The sequence below is a fragment of the Canis aureus genome, chromosome 10 (assembly GCF_053574225.1).
Source record: "Canis aureus isolate CA01 chromosome 10, VMU_Caureus_v.1.0, whole genome shotgun sequence".
NCBI classification, from domain to species: Eukaryota; Metazoa; Chordata; class Mammalia; order Carnivora; family Canidae; genus Canis; species Canis aureus.
The window spans coordinates 76,180,978-76,200,972 of record NC_135620.1 but is presented as its reverse complement, the minus strand read 5'-3'; the positions used below and the strand labels follow the sequence as shown (position 1 = coordinate 76,200,972).

At 42.7% G+C, this 19,995-nt stretch overlaps 1 long non-coding RNA gene across 8 annotated transcripts; it reads right to left on the bottom strand.

Moving 5' to 3' along the window:
• Positions 1-299: 299 nt before the first annotated feature.
• Positions 300-19,804, bottom strand: LOC144322780 (uncharacterized). 8 transcript variants are annotated; one of them, XR_013388439.1, is made up of 7 exons: positions 19,752-19,804; positions 16,180-16,252; positions 15,085-15,184; positions 14,033-14,067; positions 10,967-11,189; positions 5,688-5,819; positions 300-4,105 (listed from the first exon to the last, which is right to left on the bottom strand). It is a non-coding gene; the product is annotated as an uncharacterized LOC144322780 (long non-coding RNA). The 8 variants fall into 8 exon arrangements; XR_013388433.1 differs by having other exon boundaries at positions 301-4,105; positions 14,033-15,184; XR_013388438.1 differs by lacking the exon at positions 10,967-11,189 and having other exon boundaries at positions 301-4,105.
• Between the last annotated feature and the right edge of the window lie 191 nt (positions 19,805-19,995).

Genomic DNA, 19,995 nt, shown 5'->3' with positions numbered 1-19,995 from the left:
AGATGAAGTGAGTAGGGAAGGAAGGAAGTTAGAAACATCAAACAAAGGCTCATGACCAGACAGAAAAAAGGACTAATACCTAGACGTTATTTTCTTCTTTGCTTAATGTATGTGCACACGTGTGTGTTTATGTATTTTTCTCCTTCTGCCTACCCATTGTAGTTTTACGAATGAATGGCAGTGGTTAACTTTCCAATTTCATCTTTAGGTTACAGGATATTCAAGACGGACTTCAAGTAAACCTGAGTAATTGCCATCATCCAGACATGAATGTAATGACATTTGGGACCTTTCTTTTTGGGGAAAAGGTGCCAGTGCCTATTTCTACAAAGGGTAGTTGTTTCTTATTAAAGAAATGGCCGTAATTTGGTATTGTTGCCCAGGAAGCTGAAATAGATGGAAGAAGTTTTGTGTGGAAACGGAGTAGGCAACACGATGAGCTGCCCCCGGCATTGAAGCGTTGCCTTTCAGTCCAAACCCGTTTTCAGGCTCTGCTTTGTGATGCTAGGGCTGGGACTATGGGAATTCTATGTCAGCATTGCCTGTCGACTTCCTGTTGAACTCCGTAAGGCAGAAGACAGGAGAAGGGATGCACTCCTTTCCTGACAAGTAGTTAGCAAGGATAACACTCGATTTTTAGGGGACACTCCTAGAACCAGACTCCCCATGCCTAATCAAAGACATTGGCAATAGTCAGGCCAAGGCACCTGCTCAGTCATCTGAGGGCCTCTCCCTGGAGCTTCCTGCTGTCTCTCCAGGCCTAGAGAGGCAGCTTCAGCCTGGAGTTCCCCTCTCTGGGTTAGCTCAGTATCCCCTCCTTTGTCTTTTCAGTTCTCCAAAACTGCTTAACCAATTGCCTATGTTAAATGCTCTCTGTTGAAATTCCAAGGTGTGTTTTGTATTGTTCTGAACATATCCTGGCCGGTCCAGTCACCCTGGTAAGTAAAGAACCCCAAGTACCTGCAATGCTGGCTAAAAACAAAGGAAATAAGAAGTAAGTAGTAGAAGAGGGAAGTGATGAATGTCAACTATGACCTATGACCAACAATGATTTTTTCACAGCAATGAAGACTGAATCACCAAAGTGTGTTGTATTTTAGTTAAGTACATATTAACCAATGATTTATACTTTTTCTCCTTCCCCTTTACAGCTTTGTACGGAGTGTGGGTGGAACTTAATTTACAATTTTGTTCATAAATCATCAGGCCACAAGTCACCTCTAGACCTGCTAAAGAGGAATGAGGATCACCAGTAGATCCTGAACTTGAAGAGGATACAATGACTAATGGGACTTTGGGTCTCTCTTCTTGTTTGGGGAGAAGGAATGTCTTTGTTAGTAAGACAGAAGTAGGAAGTAGGAAGGTATTAAATGTGAGTAGAAGAGTGAACTTAAATGTAGTAAAAAGGGGTGGACTATCTAGATGCTGAGCACATTTGTCCTCAAATTCATGTCTGCCCTTCTACTGCTCTGCAACATATCAGAGGGGGCACTGGCTTCTCTTAACTGTGGTGCCCAGGCCTACTATCAGCTGATTTCTGAAAGACTGGAGGACAGGGGCAGGAAGGACTAAACCAGGATACTTCTCTCCCTCTCCCTTCTATCTCAAGCACTCTCTGGCAGTGACTGCAACTCTATAAGGGCCCCAGGGCTCACCAGACAGGCCCTTAGAGGTCTAAGCCTCAAACAGATGAGCCCCAGCTCCGGGACTCAGTAACACAGCTTTCTTACTTTTATCTTTCCAGGGTACAGGCACTGGCTCTTCCACTGTTACTAATCTTTGGATTGCTTCACTTTCTCAGTTAAGCACTCAGTTCTATCATTTGGCAGCCACTTCCCTGTAGTATATTTTCTCTGTAAATACTGAAGACAGTTGCTATTTTCCTCATTGTCCCTGACTATTGAAACAAATGATAGCTAATCCCACTCTAGGTGCACTATAATGCTAAGTCAATATTTTGCAACTTTTCCACTCCCAGGAATTCATAAAAATATATCTACACACCTTCAAAATGAGAATGGTAGAAGTTCATTCTATTGGCAAAACCAATGGTATTTTGAGAAACAAACACAAGTCTCTTTCTGTAAGGGAGCTCGTTAAATAAATATTAGAACATTTATAGAGCTGTAAAAAAGAACAAGGAAAACCCCCTTGTACTAATACAAATTATTCAATGAAGATAGAGCACAGAACGGTATAGTGTGTTATGTTTTGTGGAAGAAGAAGAATATATGCTTGCACTTGCATAAGGAAACATAAAGACACACAAAAAACAAAAGTGGTTACTTACAGTGGGTAAGGCAAAGGAGAACAAGGTAGACAGAGCAAGAGGGAGTTTTCTCAATATATATTCTGTGCTGTTTTGGCTTTTGAGCCAGATAGTCACATTACCAGTAGAAAAAGTAACAAAAACCATAAATTTATGCATAGGAGAAAAATGCAATCTAGTCACTAAATGATAAACAAAACCAATATGAAAGTACTTTATATAAAATTGTAGGAAAATAAAAGAGGAGAAAAGACTGCATACTGTATGATTTCAACTCTAGGATGTTCTGGAAAAGGCAAAACTATAGAGACAGAAGATCAGTGAAAATCAGGGGATCGGAGGAGGGATGAACAGGAAGAGAGTGAGGAGGATTTTTAGGGCAGTGGAAATACTGTAACGACAGACATATGTCATCATATATTTGTCCAAACTCATACAAATACGGCACCAAGACTGAACTCTGAGGTAAACTATGGACCTTGGGTGATTATGTCAATACAGATTCATCCTTGGTAATTAATTAATTAAAATTAAAATTCACCACTCGGGTGGAGGAGGATTCACTTGGGTGGGGGCAGGGAGAATGTGGGAAATCTCTGTACCTTCCTCTCCACTGTACTGTGAATCTAACTGCTCTAGAAACATAAAGATGAGAGACAAGGGAGAAGAAAGGAAAAGCAGTAAATATCCAGAGGCCTCCTGTCTTCATTTATGCGACTAGTCAAGAAGCTATTGTGGATATTTTAACTCTACTCCTCTACTCATTCACGTTTGGGTTGCCTTTGGCTAGCATCAGCCAGCTAGGGCTCTTTGCCTGGTTGACTAACCCAACTTTAGATTCCCGAGGTATCCAAGTCTGCTTTGTTTTTTGTTAGACTTAATAACAGGGCATGTAAAAAGAAGCAGTTCTTAGGCTACATAAGTCTGGCTTTATAGCAGTAACCCTAATTTACCTTTGATAATTAGGGCCAATCACATAACCAACATGAGAAGCCTTACTTCTCTTACTTACTGTGAACTGAGTTTCTTGAGTGATCACAATGTTTTATGAAATACAAAAATGATACCCCAAAAAACATTCAGTGAGTCCGTGGATTATATTAATGGTAGAATTATAACAAACAGAAATGGCAAATCCAAACAGATTAAATGTCAATTTTGATGATTAAAAAATGTTCCCCCAAGGCTTCCAGATAAAGATGGTAGATTGAACATAATAATTCAATTTCACTTCCCCTGAAACCCCACTAAAACTACCATAAATAGATTTTTTTAAAGCCCATAAAATCATACATACAAAGACAAGGGAGATAATAGAAACAAAATTTGGCTAGCTGGAGTGCAGAAAAGTGATATAGTGGGGAAAGCCAAGAGCTAAATTGATGTCTATCACAGAATCTTCCAAAGGCTCAGGAACTGAGTGGAGTTTTAGAAGTGGGGGGTAAAAAGAAATATTAAATAAGGATTCCCCACTCTTTGAGTGTGGGCTGGATTTAGTTAGTGACTCTCTTCTAAAGAACAGCATATGGAAACAGAAACAATAAATAGACAAACCTGAGATATCAACTTGGCCAAGTGCTCAAGGTTAACATCACCCATCTTAAGTCACGTTGATACCACGCACCCCTGATAGGATGCAGTTCATCCCTGCAGTATTCTTCCCCCAAAATCCATATTCCTAATGTCATCATGACAAGTCCAAATGGAGGGACTGTCTACAAAACACCTGATCGATGGCCTCCGAAACTGTCAAGGTCATGAGACACAAGGAAACACCAAACAACCGTCATAGATTGGAGATGAAGGGAACATGATGACTGAATGCAATCTGATATCCTGCAACAGAAAAAGGACATCATGGAAAAACTGGTGAAATCCAAACAGTCTGCAGTTTGGTTAACAGTATTATCCTCACGTTAATTTCTTAGTTTGGGTAAATGCAGCTTGATCATAAGGGGAAAAGCTGGGGGGAGAATATACAGCAACCTCATACTATCTTTGCAACTTTTTTTGGCAAATCTAAAATTATTTAAAATATTATATGGTCTCATTCATTTGGGGAATATAAAAAATAGTAAAAGGGAATAAAGGGGAAAGGAGAAAAAATGAGTGGGAAATATCAGAAAGGGAGACAGAACATGAGAGACTCCTAAATCTGGGAAACGAACTCTAGGGGTGGTGGAAGGGGAGGAGGGCGGGGAGTGGGGGTGACTGGGTGACGGGCACTGAGGGGGGCACTTGATGGGATGAGCACTGGGTGTTATGCTATATGTTGGCAAATTGAACACCAATAAAAAAATAAATTAAAAAAAAATAAAATGAAATGTGAAAAAAATAAATAAAATCTTTAAAAAATAAAATAAAATAAAATAAAATAAAATAAAATAAAATAAATTCAAAATAGAAGGATTTTAGGGATGCCTGGATTGCTCAGCAGTTGAGTGTCTGCCTTCAGCTCAGGTCCTGAACCCGGGATCCGGCATCTTGAGTCCCACATCAGGCTCCTTTTGGGGAGCCTGCTTCTCCCTCTGCCTGTGTCTCTGTCTCTGTCTCTCTTATAAATAAATAAATAAATAAATAAATAAATAAATAAATAAATAAAATCTTTTTAAAAAATTAGAAGGATTTTAAAGTACAAAAATAAGAAAAGGAGATAGAGCTCTCATTCCCTTCCTGCATGGTATTGAGTAAATTACTCCTGCAGAAGACCAGAACTGCTAAATGGGGAGTGATGGAGCAGCTGCAGGAACACATACCCTAATGGGAAATAGGAGCATGACCTAAGTAGGGGCATACTGAATGCTGAGACCCAAGATCAACCTTGGAACTGGGCGTTGGGGCTCCACATGGTAGAGCCCACAGGTCAAAGGAGAATATACTGATGGAAGAACACATGGAGGGCCACCTGGGTGGCTCAGTGTTGAGCGGCTGCCTTTGGTTCAGGTCATGATCTTGGGGTCCTGGGATTGAATGTCGCATCAGGTTCCCTGCTCAGTGAGGATTCTGCTTCTCCCTCTCCCTCTGCCCCTGCTTGTGTGCATCTCTTCTCTCTCTCTTTCAAATAAAGAAATAAAATCTAGGAAGAAAAGAAAGAAGGAAAGAAAGAAAAAAGAAAAAAAGAAAGGAAGGAAGGAAGGAAAGAAGAAAGAAAGAAAGAAAGGAAAGGAAAGGAAAGGAAAGGAAAGGAAAGGAAAGGAAAAGAACGAAAAAGAAAAAAGAGAAAAGAAAGTAAAGAGAAGAAAGAAAAGAAAAGAAAAGAAAAGAAAAGAAAGAAAAGAAAAGAAAAGAAAAGAAAAGAAAAGAAAAGAAAAGAAAAGAAAAGAACGAACACACGGGTACCATTATTACTCGAGACCCAGCACTCGGTGCCAACTTAACACAATCTATAACCTTAGATATTTCTTTCTGTGACACTCACTTCATTTACGCTCCAGAGAGAGGTTTCCCCACGTCTCTTGCTCTTGTCCTTTCTCCTCAAAGTAAAAGGTGACGGCCCTGGATATACTGTGTAGCTGTGTGGGCTGTGCTTTGCTCTCAGAGACAGACTTTGCTAAAGAGAGAATGTGCACAGAAGCACTTTTGTTAAAGAAAAAAACTAGTGTGACAAATCCTTCTTCTCAGAGAGCATGAATGAAATAGATACTTGCATCTTAAAGTCTCAGAGTATTGAGTATCCATTTTTTTAACCTCATTTTGGCTCTACACGGAGAATTCAGTGATATTCACTAATTAGCATACTGTTCAACACTGATACACCTGGCAGCTGAGAAACATCTTGTAGTATTAAGTGATTTATTTTATTCTTAAATCTGTGTGTATGTCTAGAAGTAATATGTGTGAAATTAGCTATTCATATTTTATACTGACAGATGGATATTAATTCTAGAATTATAATTGGTTTTACTTTTATAAAATATTTGATAAGATTTAATTAAATTTTCAAAATATGAAGTTAAAAATTCCAGCTTTAAATATTTTATGAGTTTTTATATCTGTTGACTATAGCCAGTATCTTACCTTTTTTAGTTTTAATAGATTATCTGGAATGTTTTAAAAGAAAAATATGTAAAGTCTACAATGACTCAAGAAAGGTCAAATGTGACATTATTGTCAATAAGCCAAATTTTATGTGAAGTTTCAGGGTAATATTTTGTTGAAATTAAGAAAAACAAAATTCATAGCAAAGAACATAATGATTTATTAGTTTGGCAAGCCTTTACTTCTCATCCAAACATCACTGACTCAGACATTGGCAATAAAAATTAAAATTCAGTGGTCTAATAATTCACAGGCTTTCAGTCATAAAACCATAGCTTAAGATAATTTTCAGTTTTGTTGTGATAGTATATATGTCAAGTTGAGAAGAAAGGAGGGTTTATTTAGTAGTTTGATTTTTAACTTTTAAATATTTAGACATGTGGCCTATGGGACTCCATTAGTGTTTTTCTTGAGACACATAAAATTGTACTGAAAAGCAATTTAAAGCAGTAACTGGTATAAAGAAAAATAAGAAAAAGTTTTTAAATAAGCAATTTTTGACCTCAGAAAAAGCACAAAATAAGAAACACGCTTATAATATATTATGAGGTTTGATATATAGAATGTTGGCATAGGTATAGTGTAAATACTGAACATCCACTCAACCAAAAATTATGTTGAGAGGATAGAGAAGGGAAGCAAATAGGATGGCAGGATGAGAGCTAAGTCCTGAGCTTTCCTAAGGGAAGTCGTTACCTAAGATCTAAAATTGCTACTCCCCATTCCCCACAACGGAGGGATCCACTGTAACGCCTCTGCCAACAGAGAAATGGCAAGGTGTAAGGCTAAGTTTAGAACCCAGAACTGGCTGCTGTTGCTAATAACTGAGCCCTCAGCCGTGGCATGCACCGGGGCAGCCAGGAAGACGGGAAGTCCATGAGGTTGAAACCCATATATCGGGATCCCTGGGTGGCGCAGCGGTTTGGCGCCTGCCTTTGGCCCAGGGCGCGATCCTGGAGACTCGGGATCGAATCCCACGTCGGGCTCCCGGTGCATGGAGCCTGCTTCTCCCTCTGCCTGTGTCTCTGCCTCTCTCTCTCTCTCTCTCTGTGTGACTATCATAAATAAAATAAAAAAAAAAAAAAAAAAGAAACCCATATATCGTCTCCACCACTGACACCATGGCCACTGGTCGACAAGTCCATTCAGCAAGCACCAGGCTGGCTGGTGGCAAAACAGAACTGACATCCACAGAGTGGGTCGTCTTGAACATCTTAGTACCAAGTACCTCTTCTGCAGTGGAGAATTTCTACTGAGCATTTCATGAAAGAAAGAGGGATTAGAAGAAAGAAGTCAAGGGAGCATTTGCTTTTTACCTATTTTTATTCTTATTTTTATTTATCCTTATTTTTTTAAGATTTTATTTATTTATTCATGAGAAACAGAGAGAGAGAGAGAGAGACAGAGACACAGGCAGAGGGAGGAGAAGCAGGCTCCATGTAAGGAGCCCGATGTGGGACTCGATCCTGGGACTCCAGGATCACGCCCTGGGCTGGAGGCAGATGCTTAACCGCTGAGCCACCCGGGCATCCCTATTTATCCTTATTTTTAAATTATTTTTATCTATTTTGTTTTAATTCTTAGCAATAAGAAAGTGTCACATATTACTCCTACAATCAAAAATAAATTTTTATAAAGTAATTTAACTATGGGAAAGCCGCCCTGCGACTTGATCATCACATTCAACTTGCTATGTGATGACCTCGTCTGCTGCTTGCTCATTTCTTTTTTTTTTAATTTAAAAAAAAATTTTTTTTTTTAAATTTTTATTTATTTATGATAGTCACAGAGAGACAGAGGCAGAGACATTGGCAGAGGGAGAAGCAGGCTCCATGCACCGGGAGCCCGATGTGGGATTCGATCCCGGGTCTCCAGGATCGCGCCCTGGGCCAAAGGCAGGCGCCAAACCGCTGCGCCACCCAGGGATCCCATTTTTTAAAAATTTTTATTTATGATAGTCACACAGAGAGAGAGAGAGAGGCAGAGACATAGGCAGAGGGAGAAGCAGGCTCCATGCACCGGGAGCCCGACGTGGGATTCGATCCCGGGTCTCCAGGATCGCGCCCTGGGCCAACAAAGGCAGGCGCTAAACCGCTACGCCACCCAGGGTTCCCTGCTTGCTCATTTCTGTCATAAGGCTCTCCCTCTCCCACTGAGATTAGGTCTCTATCCGTCCGCATTGTCAGCCTAGAAAGAGCAGCCAGCAAAGTGCTCTTTAAAGATTCTCATATGTCCTTCACTAATCCATTCCTGTGGCTAAACTAAACTGAGAGTCTTCCAGAATATATCAGGGGATCCATGACGGGTCCATGGGCAGATTGCATGACAGATCTAATCCCACACTCATATATCCTAAATTTTTTTATCCCTTCTTTTAGACCAAATTCTAACTATTCAATGCTATTTGGGATTAGCCAGTTCAGTACCTTGTTAGAACTACAGCTGGCTGCCCAAGCAACCACAGTGACTAAAAGTGCAATCTTATCTATTAATTTGGCTTAATCTAAAAATTCCATTTCCATTTTCCTGGTCAAGAACCCTCAAACCCATTCCTGCAAATATTCCCCATATTTTCATGACATAAATTATGACCAAGTGGATGTTAACACTCAACTATGGATGTGCCACAATTGAGAACTCTATTTCAGATAAACCTAGGAGTTTGGGGTTCTCCAAGCCTTGATTTGCCATATACCACTACTCAATTTGTCAATTCCCCCACTACCCCCCAATCTAGCCTAACCTACCATTCATATAAAATACTTGGTTAAGTATTTGAATTCACGTACTAATATAATTTTCCAAACCACGGAATCATTCTTTGTATTTGGTTTTCTGATACCTCAGCCCTATGACTATAAGCTATAAGAGATTTTTTTCAACTTTTCAACCCTATCCCATAAAGGCTTGAGTGTCATTCCACTCAAGCAATATTTTTACAATTACAATTTTTACAATGTCAATCTGCTTGCTTTTAAATCATCCCAAGCCATTAAAAGCATCCATCATGGCCCAATCAGTCCTCTTCCCCTTTAAATTGGTCTATGGCAAGTTATCTGATTCCCCAGAACTTCCTCTTCAGTGAGTACACAGCCCAATATGACCATAAGATAACTTGATTGCTATTTTGCCATTCCGTAGTGTGGAATGAATGCCACCTCACCATCAGGGAACATGAGACGAAGCCTCTGCCCTTTGCCTTATCTATGTAACTACCATTTCCCTGAAGCCATGTTACCTGCAGTTCACTGGGACCACTAGACAGTGAGCTCCATGGGGGCACCAGGTCTTAATCACTGTATCCCCAGCATCTAGGCTGTACTCGACCCATAGTAGGCACCTAGTTAATACTTAATGAACAAATTAATAAAGCCAAATGTTAATTCCTTTAAGAAATTTTATTTGGTGCTTATTACATGTTTTTCCTTCTGGACTGAGTCTCTCAAGACAGAAAATCTATCTTGATCTCAGGGTTGTAGGTTTGAGCACCAAGTTGGGTATAGAGATTAGTTTTTTTTTTAAAAAAGACAGAAACGGGGGCATCTTAGTGACCTGCCTTCAGACCAGGTCACAATCCCAGGGTCATGGGATCGAGTCCCACACTGGGCTCCCTGCTCCACCGGGAATTTGCTTCTCCCTCTCCCTCTGCCTGCAACTCCCCTGCTTGTGCTCTCTTTCTCCGTCAAATAAATAAATAAAATCTTTAAAAAATTAAATTAAAATTTAAAAAGACAGAAACAGAGGCACTTAGTGGCTCAGTTTGGTTAAGTGTCCAACTCTTGATTTCAGCTCAGGTCATATCTCAGGGTCATGGGATCAAGCCCTGCAAAGGGCTCCTCAGAGAGTATGGAACCTCCTTGAGGTTCTCTCCCTCTCTCCTTCTACAGCTCCCCCTGTGCTCTCTGTCAAATAAATAAATAAATCTTATTTAAAAAAAAAAAGACAGAAACTTAACAACAAAGACACCTGGTAACCTTATAACCAAGGTACAGGAAAGAACTCAAGCAACGCATACAACAAAACCAACATCCCCACTACTATCATCAAGGGAGATACTGTGAAATAACTGTAAGCTTAGAAATTTATGGTCTTGTCTGCATAGGACTGTAGAAAAGTAGGAACAGCTTAGGTTGCTAACACCTGCAAAACTGGTCTCCCAAGAGATAAACTGCTTTACCTCTACAAAAAAAAAAAAAAAAAGTCTTCTTTGGAAATTGCCTGTATTTCTTTTTTTTTATCATTATAACAAAAGAGAATCTTTCAAATTTAAACTCACTAGGTATGAACAGGTATTCATAAAAATAACAATTACATCTGATAAATGTTAAGAGGCTGGCTATTAATAATCCATGTACTTGTTAGGGCAAATCAGTTCAACAAAATTTCTGTTTTTCTAATATCAGAGACACTCCAGGAAAGGAGTGGAGGTAATTTTGGTGTAAAAAAAGCTTTGATGGGAAAAAAAACACATTTGGATGGATGGGGGCAATGTGATAATTAGGGTAAGTTGGCACTGCACACTGCGAAGCAGAGGAAAGCAGGTAAGAGCGGTGAAAGATGTAAGGACAAAATATCACAATTTACAAACCGCCTGGGTTGCTTCAAGACTTAGAACAAGACATCTTTTCCTCTTGTTTCTGCACCTCACTCTTTACTCACCAATTAGTGTTTCAGTTCACGTGCTTCTAATATTAAGGATTACAGGAAGGATTCTGGGAGGCTTCTTTTGAACACGAGCTCCACTAAACACGATGGTGCATACCCAGTGCTCCAACTGGTACTGCTGAGGCAGCAATCAACTTTCTGCCACTTTGGAAGATCTAGAGTTCTCAGAAAAGTCTTGTGATGATTTCAACACCTGAATAAATTACCTAACATAGAGCTAAAAACAGTTCAGTGAGTGCATATGGAACACAAAACTGATTAGCCTCAGTCAAGGGGGAAAAAAATCACTAACACACTAACACTTTTTATTAATTACTGTATTGTCACTCTATAAAAACATGGTAGCTATTCCACTAAAAAAAAAAGTTCCACTACACTGAATTAGAATCACTTTGAATTTTTTTTTTAGAGATTCTATTCATTTATTCATAAGAGACACACAGAGAGGCAGAGACACAGGCAGAGGGAGAAGCAGGCTCCACGCAGGGAGCCCGACGTGGGACTCGATCCCAGGATCCCGGGGTCACGACCTGAGCTGAAGGCAGACGCTCAAATGCTGAGCCCCCCAGGTACCCCTAGAGTCACTTTGCTGAATTCTAGGAATAATTTAATTTCATCACTTTTTGAGGAAATGTATATAAAATTACCCCCTCGCTTTATGACATGCCAATTATAACATGCCATGATTCAGTGCACAGCCTGTCTTTTTATTTTCTCTTCAGTCTATGGACATTTGGTTCATAAATAACAAAAGCAGAACTAAACACAGAAATAATTCTCAACTTCTTTCCTTCCAGTAGAAAAAGTTTCCATTTCTCCATCAAGAAACCAACGTTTAGAGGAAATGTAGGGTAGCAAAAAAAAAGTCACTTTATTCCTATTTTAAAAAGAACTAAAAGTGAAAGGAAAATGGTAATCATTGTTTCCTTAATTCCCCTCTATGATTTGACTTCTAGTAACCACAACTCCTATGTCCAGTACAGATTAAAGGAAACCTTACATTTAGGCCATTTTAATTTTTCAGGGGATGTAAATTTTATCAGGAATAAAATGTTGATTTATCTTTACCTGAATTTCTGTGTTTACCATAAAAAGAAAAGTCACCAAGCACTGCTTAGAAAAAGACTTGAAGAAATGGAGAGATGCATCGCATCTGCGATGAGAAAACTGGCCGTGCGATCACTGTGGTTCTCCTAGCCAATTAGTATCTCTGAATTTCTGAGTCACCTGCCATCATCTCTATACATCACCTACAGAGTCCAGACATCACGTTCTCTTTGGAGTTTCCTTTGCCTAAAAAAGACCCTTTCTTTGACGTTTTCTGTTCTTGGTAAGATACAGCACTTTTCCTCAGATCACACCAGACCAAGGGGAAGATCGCATCGCCATAAGTCTCTGACACAGATTCTTGCCTCCACGTGCACCTGAACAGCTCTGGGTGCCCCAGTGACTGCTTCATGGATGCTCTACAGAAAAATCCACTTGTTACCCATTAGCTGGAATCATTTCACTCCTCCTGCTGATGGATAAAACAATGGACAGGCCGCCATGCCCACTGATGGCGCTACAGCTATTGGGACCCACCCACAGGTCCCAGCACTGAGGGACCTGCCAGTGTCTGTGCCATGACTCCTATCCTTGACACTTCCAAAGCCTTGCCACTAATGCTGCTGACTCCTCTGTTTTCAGGGACAGCCACCATAATTTCTGCACCGTTTTTCTCGGCAGCTACCGTATTTTATCATTCTGAGTTGGACAGCGGGGCTGTAGAACTATACGCCTAGGCCTCTGCTATACTCAAACCGTTTGTCTACCACACCACTAGCTGACTGTCCTTAAATCAAATATAGGCTCCTGAAAAGTCTTCTTTAATTTAAAGAATTATGCATTTGCTCTGCCTTTTTAGGAAGAAATTCATCTTCAGTTGACAAAGAAAAGCTCTTCCTTATTGAAGAGTGCTAGATAATGATAATAAACATAGTGGGGATAATAAAATCAGAAAATCACTGTTTGGCAACCCCTGCCCCCCCAGTAAAATAATTGATTCAGGCAACAATTACCAGGGGATATTAAAAAATAGCAAGTAAAACAAATATGGCAAAATACTAGCACTTAGTGAATTAAGTAGTAGGTAAATTCTTTCAACTTTCCATACAATTAAAATTTTTTCAGTAAAAAGTTGGGGCAGGGGTAAAATATTACCCTGATTTACAGTGAAGTGAGTCTCTTCCATGGGGATTGGTATTCCCTTATGTACAAAACCCCGGAGTCAGCTAGGCATGCCCAAGATATACGGACTTCTGCGGAGAACACAGTTTAAGCCTGAGCTGAGAACCTTGTGAGACTGACTCAAAATTTTTGCCGATGCCTTCCTTTTCCCCATCCTTTCAGTTCTGCTTTAGAATTGTTTTCCCCTCCCATCTGTTTTAAGAGCAAACCTTGAAAACAAATATGAATTTACAACTACATTGTCAAAACAGGGAGCCAGCCAGAACCATCCGGGAAGCTTTCTCAAAATACACGCATCCAGATCCTAACCCTTTGATATTTCAATTCACTAGTTCTTGGGTGGGGCCTGGAAATATGATTTTTTTAAAAAAGCTTTTATTTATGGGATGCCTGGGTGGCTCCGCAGGTGATTGTCTGCCTTTGGCCCAGGGGTGACCCCGGGGTTCTGGGATCGAGTCCCATGTCCACTTTTAGTGGGATCATGTCCCTTTTAGTCCACTATCATCTCTTAGCACTTCAACAACTTCCTGCATATCTTACTACTTGCATTTTCCCCAAAATATCAAGTTCTGTCATATGCCTATGTATGCATAGGGGTTTTTCTGTGTTCCTAAAGTATCCTTTTCTAACCTGTATTTATCCTACTAAACTCAGCTTTCCAGAGAAGCCTTTCCTGATGTCTCCAGGTAGTTTCCCTGACCCATTCATCTTACACAAAAGGAAAACAAAATTGTTTTTTAAAATTATAAGAAAAAATCCAAACTTTTAAAGCTATTTAAAATTTTCACTGTAATTCAAGATGTACAATGAAATAAACTATAAAATACTGACCTGGTTGTAGATTGTGTCCTTTATAAATTCAGAATCTAAGACAGATAGACAGACAAACTCATTTTGACACAGCATATCAACAATGACACAAACACTGAACAATAAAGTATCATTTTAAGATAAAGGTTAGGTATACATTAAGACTGAAGGCAAACTTGGGTGCTCATTTAGGTATACCTGGATACTTAGGTGTATCACTTCCTCAGAAGTGTACTGTAAAGAACATTGGAGTCCTTTTGTTTCTTTTTGTTATTCTTAATGGTTGAGAGCTTAAACCCTGGAGTCAGACTTGGGGCAGACATCAGTTAGAATCTGTTAGACCTTGAGCAAGTGATTAAGCCATCTCAGTTTTCCCATGGATAGAAATAAATAGTAACTAGTGGTGATGGTAAATGATGGTAATGATATCACTTGAATTATTGAAAATAATGTCATTAAATAGGCCTCCCTTTCGCCTCATGTAAAGTGTTTTGGAAAAAAAAATTTTTTTTACCATGAATCCTAGTACCCTGCAAATAATAACCTGTCAAAACCATTCTCCAACATCATCTCTCTTTATTCTCTTTTAAAACTTTGCCAAAACAGTAGAATATTGGCTGGATGGAGCCACATTTCAAGTAGAATAATCTTTCTGAACCCAAAACTTTCCTTTTAGTAGTCATTAAAAATAAATCATGCCTAGAAAAATAATTGCTCAGAATTATAGGTTCCCCCAGACATATCTTGCAGGGAAACATAATGGTTTTGAGTATCTCAGAGATGTGGATATGAGAAAACAGGCAAGACAAAGATTTGGATCATCTAGTCATATGTGATATTAAGGGCTGAAATACGTCCCATATTCCTATGTTGAAGTCCTAACCTCCAGAACCTTACAACGTGAAGAGCCTTTTTTTTTGAGACAGGGTCTTTACGGAGGTAATTAAGGTAACATGACATCATTATGGTGGACCCTAATCCAATATAACTGGTGTCCTTGTAAGAAGGGGAAATGTGGACACAGACACAGACAGAGAGAAGACAATGTGAAAACACAGGAAGAAGACAGCCACCCAGAAGCCAAGGAGCAAGGCCCGCACAGAGTCTTCCTTCAGGCTCCTTAGAAGAAGCCAACTCGGCTGACTCTGGATCTTGGACTTCTCGCCTCTAGAACTAAGAAAAATAAACTCCTGTTATTTACGCCATCCAGCCCGTGGTACCTTGCCGTGTAAGCCCTAGCAAGCTAACACATGTAGAAGGGAATACTGGAATGTAAGCTCCACAAGTCTTTTTTTTTGTTGACTTATGTATCCCAACTACCTAGAGCAACGCCTGGCACATAACAGGTGCGCAACAAATATTTGTTCAGTGAACTTCTTAATAAATAAAGCAGATTAATAAAATCCTTCCTATAGATGCTCTATTAAATACCATCAGTGTTTCAGTAATGCTTTTTATTCTCAGAAGACCTGAGAACCCGGACTCCCAGTGCTCTAACGCTGTGGTTTAAATGGTCGGCTGCCACACCCAAGTATACAAAATCCTCTGGTGAAACTCTTGGTATGACTCAATTCCAGGAGTAATTTCTTAAAGACAAGAGCTAATAAGATAAAAATGCTGCTGTAATACAATAAATCTGAATCAGTTGACATTGAGAAACAGATCAAACTTGTTAGTCCCATCCTGGGGAAAATATCACAAACAGATGTAACCTGCTCATATTTGCTGTTCCCTCAAAAGTATGTCTTTAGCTGATTTCACTAAAGACACTGAGAACAGCCTGGATTCACAAATTAAAGGAAAAAAAATAAGGATCCTCCTGTTGTTCTTATTAAAGCATGTCTTGTGTGGACACAGGAAAAAGACAGATTAAATTTCCTCTGACTTATTCAATTACATGGCTTCGTGGTGCATGTATGTCTTTAAACCAAATCTATGTCTCACTCTTACCACTATCACCATCAATCAATACTTAATTTCGTTCCCTGAATATGCTAGGAAAATAGCAGCAAAATAAAACATAAAAGAAATATGGAATCTATATTCTGATTCTAACTTATTTGCAAACATCATTTATTAACAGCCAGAACAAAAAATTCACCAATTGTAATAGTTCTTGATGTAAAGAACAAATCAAAAGAAAAAAATTTAATTTCCTTACAACTTACAGCCCATTGACCGGTCCTTGAGACTCGTAGAGTGACCTTCCTCTAGAAACTCAATTGCTTCCATGTTTATACTCTGCTAAGGACAAAAGGCAATTTTAGCTTAATATTATCCCAAACTCTAGGATCCTATAAGTCTACTTTAATATTTAAAAATTCCTTTGGAAACTTGCTTTATCTCTACTCACCCAAGCTACATGTTAGCAATCATCATCCAAGCAGATGGCCCATGACTGAAGGGTTTCATGACTAAGGTTTTACTAGACAGTAATAAATGACTTTTTCCTAACAATAGCTAGTGCCCTTCGAGGCCCTAGAAATCTTGCTTCCAAAATTCCTTAGAGATTTACACTATCCCCGACCCACTCCCAAATTGAAAGTGTATAATCAATCACCCATCACAACCCTAGTGCAGCTCTTTCTGCCCATGGGTATTGTTCCCATGCTTTAACAAAACCATCTTTTTGCACCAAAGATGTCTGAAGAATTCTTTCTTGGCCATTCTTTCTTTTTTACTCCAAACCCAAACATTTCCACATCAGTCCTGGTAGAGGCGATAAGATTGTAAGTAATTCTTTCCTTGAATTATTTGTAATTTTATATGTTTTCATTTTTAAAACAGGTTTCAAAAACCTTTCTAACTTCTAATCATCACTGGAAGAAAATTTAGGATTAGAAACTCGCCTAAAGGAAGAGGATGATATGCTATTATTTATTTTTAAACTGAATTTAATTCCATTTGATGTGGAAAACAAAGGTAGGAGAAAATTATGAAATTTCCTTACTACTTACAGCCCACTGGCAAGTCCTTGAAACACTCAGAGTGACCTTCCTCTAGGAACTCAGCTGCCTCAACGTTACTACTTTGCTAAGGGCAAAAGGCAATCTTAGGCTATCCCCCAGCATCCTGTAAGTCTACTTTGACACGTAAAAATTCCTCTGGAAGCTTCCTTTATTGTACCTGCCAAGACACGTGTTGGCAATCATCCTCCAAGCATTTGACACACTGATAGACATTTGAAGAGTCTCCCAACTTTTTACAAAACAGTAATAAATGACGTCTTCCTAACAATAGCCAGCCCCCTCAGGATCCTGGAAAGCTTGTTTCCAAAATACCTTGGGAGGCGGACACCATCCCTAACCCCCTCCCAACCTGACAGTATATACTGGGCCACTCCTTAGGACCCCAGCGTAGCTCTTTCTGCTCACAGGTCCAGTCTCTCTGCTTTAATAAAATCATCTTTTTGCACCAAAGACATCTCAAGAATTCTTTCTTGGCTGTCAGCTTAGAACCCTAACATCTTCCCTAATCACATTTATACAGAATACGCGTGAAAAAGCCAGAATATACCAGTTTCCATGGGCAGGCAAAATTCAGCATCTTAAAATCAAAATCTGGAAACATCCATCCTGAAAGTAACTTAAAGATCAAGTCAAAGCTTGTTCTTAGTTTTGGGCCTGGAATTAGCTCCTGGACTGATGCAATCTGAAACCAGAGCCAACGAGTGTTTACCAAAGTCTTTGTCCCAAAGGGAGTGAAGCCTCTTGTAAGTCTCCCGGAGTGATGCTGTTGGGATTGCTTTGAGACCTGGGCAAAGGTGGCGAGCAGGAGCACAAACATCAAAATCACTTTGAAACATTTTTCCTTTCCAGCAGAATGAAAGCCAAGTAGTTTTTCATGATAAGCAATTTGCAATCAAGCCCTCCTCTACTGAAGGATTTAATTAGCTGCTGGTGCATTTGCTCCTTTTTCCTGGGAACCACAGCATAAACAGGAAGCACATGCCTCTGGGGCTTATTGGTTGCAGAACGGAAAAAATGAAGCTGTGGATTTTCTCAAGGATGATTTAGAGAGGAAAGATCATTAAACTACTGGACTCCCCCCCCCCCTTATCTTCTCCACGAGGCTTATAAACCAAATGAGCGCACAGCTGTGCTCCACAGGCAGGAAAACAGTTCTTCGTCCGTACTGACTGGCCGTCAGCTAGGCCGGGCCTCGGGGGTTAGTGCACGGGGCGTTAGCACGTCAGGTTAGCGCACCAGGTTACTGCATCGGGCGTTAGCGCACCGGGTGTTAGCGCACCAGGTTAGCGCATTGGGCGTTAGCGCACCGGTCGTTAGCGCACCAGGTTAGTGCATGGTCGTTAGCGCATGGTCGTCAGCGCACCAGGTTAGCGCATCCAGCGTTAGCGCACCGGGCGTTAGTGTATCAGGCCGGCGTTAGCGCACCAGGTTAGTGCATCGGGCGTTAGCGCATTGGGCGTTAGCGCATCGGTCGTTAGCGCACCAGGTTAGCGCACCGGGTGTTAGTGCACCAGGTTAGCGCATTGGGCGTTTGCGCATCGGTCGTTAGCGCACCAGGTTAGCGCACCGGGCGTTAGTGCACCAGGTTAGTGCATGGTCGTTAGCGCACCAGGTTAGCGCCCCTGGCGTTAGCGCGTCGCCCCGTCCGCGGCGGAGCAGGGCAGTCACGCCTCAAGCCCTGTCGGAACCGCGCGCTCCTTTCCGTGCTCGCCGCTGAAATGAGAACGCCCACCCTCTCAGCTAACCACACGGCGCGAGCGCTGGGTATTCAACAAGCAAACACCGAAGCGCATTAAAAAGAAAAAAAATGTTCTCCTCACAGGCGAATCTCTGCGAGGACGCAGCGGTGGCCGCGCCCCCTGCACAGAGGCTGGGGGGCGGGGGGCAGGGCCTTCCCGGCACACTCCCTGCGGCTTCCGGAGCCCGCGACACTCGGAACCTGGTGCCTTCGACGGGAGCCCTCCCGCCACACCCACACCCCTGCCCGGGCGGCCCCACGGGAGCGGGAGCGGGAGGCCGGGACGCGCTGTGGGCCCGGAGCTGGGGCTCCCCTCCGCCCCCACCCCCCCGCCCCAAGCTCACACCCGCCCTCCCCGCGGGGGCCTCCCGGTGCCCCTACTGAAGTGCGCGGCCGGCAGGGAGGGTCCTGAGGGGGCCCTAGAGGGGGTCCTCTGGGAGGGTCTTGGGGGGGTCCTCGGGGAGGGCCTTGAGGGGTCCTGGGGTGAGGATCCTGGGGGGAGCATCCTCGGGAGAGGGTCCTGGGGGGAAGGTCCTGGGGGTAGGGTCCCCTGGGAGGGTCCTGGGGGGGTCCTGGGAGGAGGGTCCCGGGGGGAGGGTCCTTGGGGGGCCCTAGAGGGGGTCTTCGGGGGGACCCTGGGGAGTTTCTGGGGGGTGCTCGGGGGAGGGTCCTGGGAGAGGGTCGGGGCGGGGAAGGTCCTGGGGAGGATCCGGCCAGTCCGCCCCTGTCCCGGTCGAGGTGCCCCCAGGGGTCGCGGGGCGGGGGCGAGACGGCTGCGGGCGGACTGGCCGGATCCGCCCCCCGAAGACCCCGCCCGGAGGACCCGGAGGCGCGGGGCGGACGCACGGCCCTCTCGGGGATTCCCCCGCTGCGGCTCCACCGCGTCGCGCCCTTCCGCCCGCCGCGCCCCCCGCGCCCCCGGCCCGCAGCCACGCGCTCGCCGCCTGCTCGCCTCCGCCCGGAGGGGGCGCCACCCTCCTCCGGCTCGGCTGCCGCCCCGCCCCCCCATCCCCCGCGCCCCCCCGCGCCGCACCTTCCCCTCCGACACTCGCCCCCCGGCTCGCTCCCCGGGTCCTCAGGCTCCGCCCCGCCCCCTGCCCTCCGCCGCGCCCCCCTGCCCCCTTCCCCGCCCTTCCGGCGCCGCCCCGGGGCCCCGCCCAGCCTGGGGCCGCGCCCCCTCAGGCCCCGCCCCCGGCCCGCGGGCCCCGCCCACCCCGCCGCCGCTCGGGAGGGACGGGCGGGGGCGGGGCCGGGGGCGTGTCCTCCTCCGTCCTGGG